The sequence below is a fragment of the Hesperophylax consimilis genome, chromosome 22 (genome assembly GCF_061612785.1).
Source record: "Hesperophylax consimilis isolate HC1 chromosome 22, BYU_Hcon_1.0, whole genome shotgun sequence".
NCBI lineage: Eukaryota > Metazoa > Arthropoda > Insecta > Trichoptera > Limnephilidae > Hesperophylax > Hesperophylax consimilis.
The window spans coordinates 16,415,231-16,422,059 of record NC_142857.1 but is presented as its reverse complement, the minus strand read 5'-3'; positions in this window follow the sequence as shown (position 1 = coordinate 16,422,059).

Genomic DNA, 6,829 nt, shown 5'->3' with positions numbered 1-6,829 from the left:
TTTGAAATTCATGATTATGGTTTTAAAACGTACGGATGTAGGTACAGATCGCGCAATTAAATTGAGGCAAACAACACAAACTTACGATTGTGTGTATTGCTGCATATATATATATACACGCTTTTGACAGTGATATCCTTGCCGAACGTCATGCGTCACTGAGAAACAGTCTCTGTTCTTTTTTACACTTACTTAAAATCCTTTCTTATTAGTTTTAGCTTTTTAATGTGGGTCATGAGATAGATCAAAAAGTGCATACGATCAAATTGAATATTCAAAAGTTTTTACAGTGTGTCATTATTATTTTTTAAATTAATTACTTTTCATCGCCACTGTAATTTTCTTTTCCGAAGTAGAACAACAAGTTTTAAATATGCTTTACTAAAGCAATGCATCTGTGTAATTACTGTGGTTGACTTAACTCTGATTGCGTACCTATACACATTATACAGGATGTCCGGGGGTAGGTGCTAACTTCGGGTGATGATTCTACATGATCTTTTTTAACCTAAAACTACCTTAAAACGTTGAATTTCTTGAGAGATTTTTTATCTTTTTGCTTGTAAGTAGTAAGTAGTAGCAAGTGTAGAATCACCGCCCGAAGTTCCTGCACTTTACCCCCGGACATTTTGTAAGTAGTAGCAAGTGTAGAATCACCGCCCGAAGATACTGCACTTTACCCCCAGACATTTTGTAAGTAGTAGCAAGTGTAGAATCACCGCCCGAAGATACTGCACTTTACCCCCGGACATCTTGTAATTATGAGGAAGCCTTCGGAATGACATTGATGTTTTTCTGTTCTGGGACGTATTAGCAAAGATAACCTAAAGAATGTTCAGAACATAGGGAGACAGATAAGAGAAAAGTATTTATAACGCTAAGTAGCCGATGTTGTCAAAAGCGTCGGGCTCCCACCCAGGCGTTACTTGTGCAATGCTCTGCCAGCTATATCCTTCATTATTGCACAGCTAGCATTTTCTGCTTATTAGTTAACTCTCTGGTAGATTCTCTCGGTATCCCCCTAGTGAAACGTCACAATTTATTTATTTTTTATTATTTATTAATTTTTAAAAAACATTACATATTACATACTACAGTGATCTTTGGCTGTCCAACTAGGAGATTAACCTGTTTTAAGACAGTCAGAAATAGGCAGATTTATTAAATGCGATTCTTGTTTTGTCTAGTGTATTGACTTTTACTTAATTATTGCACTTTATAAATAATTTGAAAGGTTTTCTTGGTTGATATAAGAAGTTGCTAACTATATATTTTAAATAATACAAACGTAGAGAATAGACTAAAAGAATATTCAAATATGATAATTCAAAAATAGCAATATAGTAAAAAATTATTGACATGTGAGTTTATCAAATTGAAATTTTACTTTTTATTTAGATGAAATTAATAAGCTAGAGAATCAAAAATAGATGAAAGAAAGAAAGGAGATTAAAAGAAAATAGAGAATAAAAATAAGCAAAAAAAATAAAAATAGGGAATTAAAAAATATGCAAAAAAGAAAAAAGTACCTATATGTATATATAAATATAAAAAAATAGAAACATGTAAGCTTTTCAACCATTCAGTGAAATCTTACTTTTGATTTGGTGAAATTAATGCGCCAGAGAATCAAAAATATATGAAAAAGAAAAGAAATTGAAAGAAAGTGTAGAAATAGATAGAAGATTAAATAATAAATTAATCTTAAAAAACATGTCTGCTTTTTCTCCATTCCATGAAATTTTGTTTTGATTTTGTTGAATTAATGCTCTAGAGAATCAATATATATAAAAATAAAAATTTAAAAGAGAGTTGAGAAACTAAAACAAAGAAAAATAAAATAAAAAGATGTAAAGAAAGGTTATAAGCAGATTTTGAATTTACAATGGTAAACAAATAAATTTACTGTAAAACATATATAAAATAAAATACAGGGTAGTTCGAAAACGAAATTTAAGAAAAACAAGTTTAATGACTGTTAATTAGCATATTTTCGCATTCAGCTCTCCTCAAGATCAGAAGCCAATTATTTACCATATTTCGGAGAATGTTAGCACTTTATGATTTCCATGCATCGGGAATAAGATTACCTAAGCAATTTAGGGCCTAAGTACGAGAATTAGTTAGTCACATGTTAGTTATAAGTCTATACATGTGTAAATATATAAATCATTAAGACATTGGTAATAGGCCTTAGTCGTAAGTCACTAGAAATAAGTCTTAGATAAGTAAGTAACTACACTAGTTAATATGAATTCTAGTTAGAAGCCAACTGTATTTATTATTTAATAAATATATTCGTAAAGCGCCCTAGAGGTAATTTTTTACAAAAAACGGTCCTGCGTAAATTAGCCAAATATTATTATTATTATTATTGATTCTTAATTAATTAGTGAATTAATAATGGGTAGTGACCCATTAGCGCGATTTCAGCGAACTTCCAATACATATACAGACCTTTTCGATATATTTTAAGTCTCTCCATCCTACATCAAAGCAAAAATAATTAGTTGTTTCTGTATTATGTTTGCAAAATGACAACTATTTATTGTACCGATTTGATATTTCTGTATGACGTTTGGTAAATTTTTCGTTTTATATAACGAAATTTTTATAAAACGATAAATTTACAAAACAGTACATTTATAGCCATGGAGAGAGGTTGTAGATATAAATCAAATCATAATAGAGACATAAACATTATTCACAAACCATCAGAGAAATATTCTTTTATGGACCTCTTGTATTTGGTATCTTCCCAAATTTTGTTTTGTTTAAAATTTTCAATTCATATTCCTTTCTCACAAATTTAAATAACTTATTCCATATTATGCTGTCTCAGTTAAAGTCAAAAGGAGGAAATCCATAATTGGTTTTATTTTACTATATGATACTTATGTATAAACTGATTAAAAGTAAACTGTCGATTTCCCGAAAATGAATAAATAAATAATAAATAAACCAAACGTTGCTTCAAATGACTTCAGCTGTCTTTTGTGATTAGATACAATCTCTCTTCGTTACTACCCTCCCATCTCCTCCCAGTCTCACAACATACAACAATTGGGGATGCTATAGTCTCATTATTCTGTGTACTTATTTTTTTTTCTTAAATAATGAGAGCCAACACTCAAACTTCATAATAAATGTGTTTCAAATTATGCACAACTTATCAACAGCCATTAATGCAGACTAACTAGCTCTTTATCAATTTATTACTTTATTCACGTCTTGGGGAATCTCGTGCAAGATAATACAAGATTGCTATATAAAATTACATTCAAACAATACAAAAATCTATGACTAAGCTTTTGGTAAGCAAAAGTATTTATGCCCAAAGAAGAGATATTAAATTATTATATTAGTCAGTTAAGAGGAATGTACAAGCCAAAAATGTGTATATTATTGATATTCCTTATATCGTAGGTAATAGTCATTAAAATCGCTTGACAAACGGAGTCTAGAATCGTTCGATTTCAAACACAGAACTGGTTTTTATTTATTTTGTAAATAATTTTATAAGAAAGCAAAAAAGTTGATCAAGTGAAACTGTCACAGATAATTTTAGCTATAATAAAGTTTTTTTAAAAGTCGTTTACTTTATGCGTTCAAACATTTCTGTTGAAAAAATATTTTTTTTAATAGTTTTCATTTATATTTTTTATTGAGTAATGTATTTTTTATTTGTATTCTACTCGAACGAAACGATAGGAAAACTTTCAATTTATCTAAAGCATATTTTTTGGTATACATAATGTACACCAATTCGTTATTAAGATTAATCAAAATTGTGATTTGGCATTAAGCTTCGCCTTAATATGTTAACTGTTCGAGGGATATTATGGTTTAAAATTGTTTGCCAAAATCAATTGTCGGATTCCACTTATAAACAAAGGGTGGATCACACTTACAACACAAGATTTAGTCAAAATAAAGGTATTTTCATTCCAAAAATTACTAATAAATACGGCCAACGGACATTTACTTATCTTGTGCCATCTATATTTAATAAGATGTCAATGGATGTAAAAAGCGAGTCAACCTGCACAACTGAACTAAAAAAAAAGCTAAAACAGTGGTAAATGGGTCAAGATTTTCCATATTGATAGTGTTTACAATTACACCAGCATCAATTGTATGCATGTAATTGTATAAATATGCCAATGAGAGTGTTTTGAGTACCTATGCTGTGTGCCTTTGAGTGTGTGTATGCTTATGAGTATGTGAATGTCTTATATCTATTTGTCTAGGTATTGTGTGTCTTTCTATTGAAGTCCCTAAAATTGTTATTCTTCTGTATCTATTTGATTTTGTCTTCTCGTTATGTTTCTCCTTATATAATTAATATTGTGAACATTACCTGCTGACAAACTGCTTTGACAGTTTATCGGGTGTTTTTATATTGAAGAATTTAAAAAAAAAACGCAGTTTTAGGCGCTTTTACATAGTAAAAATTATATATTAATACAGTACATAATTATTATACACAATTAAACTGCCTCAGTAACAATCTTTTGTGTTTGTTAAGTGATAAATTAAAGATGTCCACTGTGTAACATTTAAAAAGCAAGGGTTAAATATTTATTTTATTACAATTATTGGTAGTAAAAAATGTTTTTCAGAACTTTTAAATTATTATAATCCGTTCGCATTTTTCTTATTTTGCGTATTTACTAGATTGCTCAAGCGACATCTATCGGATGTTTGTCTCATTAAAACAACGCTTTCGTTGGAAGTTCAGCAGTAGACAAATTTTAGTTGGAATCTCGGTTGTAGTAGACAGGTTTCATTTTCTGATTGTTGAAAAGTTCCATCAAAAATCATTGCGTCTTTACTTTGATCGGATAATATATGTATATTTAAATTCTACTGCCGACTTCTTACAACGTCCTGCACCAGAAGTTTTTCTTTATATGTTGAATATATGTACATTATGTATGTGTACATATATTCATTTATGTGTATCATGTTTATTGAATTACGAATAATTACCTTCAGACTAGGGGGCTGATTTCAATGAGTAGGATTTTTTTCTTAGTGTTAAAATTCTTACATTAATATCTGTTTTATAATAACAATAATATTTACAATAAAATAATCTTTGGATCTCCAGTCGTCTAAATTATTTCTACCTCGTAAATAAAAACCTTTTTTGAAACTATCCCAAAATCCCATTCGGAAGAAAATAGAAAACTTCCGTTAGTTAGATCGCATCCTAGAATCCAAAGGAAATCTTGAGTGGAAAACATCAAATCATAAAAACCATTGTCCATCTTGTGTGGTCGTTTAGCTGACCCCTCCGACAGGCAACCTTGGTTCTTACTGAGTTCTGGTTCTCCATCAATGGTAATCATGTAGTGAACTTACCTTGCATTATTTCAAACTATCTATTCGCATTGAACAATTGTTTTGATTTGACCAACGTATCTTGCAGAAGAACCACGCACATATTTGTACTTGTTGGCTAATAACTAATAACGTTCCGAGTATCAAATCGTAACACGAGACTTCCGGAGTTGTTCTTTGTTCATTCATCTAAAAACAAGCTATTTCATTCATTCTCCCAGTCCAGAGGCTATATAGGCTTATAAATAAATTAGTTCCCTTGATATTTTCTTAAATTAGAAAAATTGTTTCACCAATAAAAGTATAACATAATCTGTAAGTCACTTTTTTTAATGAATAAATGAATTAATGAATGAATGAATGTTTATTTTTTGGAATAACTTTATTGAGTAAACCCTCTAATTGTAATATTTAATTATTGAATTAATGAATTAACTAATGAATGAATGTATTAATGAATGAATGAAGTGAAATCTTTGAAGTGGAAATTAACCCACTTCCCGACATTCGATCGAGTTGAAATACTACAGATTAGTACAGACTCGTTGTCGACGACAGTACATTCTATCAAATTTAAATTCAAAAATATTTAGTGCACAAAAATACAGAGTACAAAGGGTATAGCTTATATGTAGGTTACATCCTATTTCTCCAGCTAACCCAACAAATACAAATTATATTACATAACCAAACAATTACATGTTAACAAATTTCTGTAAATAATAAATAAAAAAAACAGAGGTATTTAATTTATGTAAGGTATTCATTTAAAGTGTAGTGACATTTGTAAGAAATGTTTTTAGTGATGATTTAAACTTAAGTATGTCGGTTATATGTTTGATGCTACGTGGAAGGTTGTTATATACTTTAATGGCCACGTAATGTGGTCCTTTTTGAAATATAGTTTTGTTTGCTTTTGGGATTAATAAGTTTTCTGTGAACCTTGTAGCGTGTTTATGTGTTGAGTTTTTTTGTGGGAACTTTTCTGGAGATGATCGAACTAACAGGCATAACTCCATTATAAATATGTCCGTCACTGTCAGAAGTGAGATTTTTAAAAATTGGTCTACATGAATCCCGGTGATCGATTTAATTCCTTTTCATCTAATCTCCACTTTATTAATCTTTGATGATTTAATTCCTTGTCGTCTTCTTCTTCTTTATGTACCGTATCAGGTCCCCCCAACGTTGGCGATCACTCTAGAAAATGTCTCTTTGTCTTGCGCTGCCTGGAATAGCTCCTCCACACTTCTAATGCCGGTCCACTCTTGTATATTTCGCAGCCAAGACATTTGTCTCCTACCATGCCCTCTGCGACCCTCTATCTTGCCTTTCAATATTAACTGGAGCAAGTGATACTTCTCCCCTCGAAGTACATGACCCAGATATGAAAGTTTCCTGATTTTTATTAATCTAAGCAGTTCTCTCTCTGCTCTAGTCCGCCTGAGAATTTCTGTGTTGGTGATCATGTCGGTCCATGGGA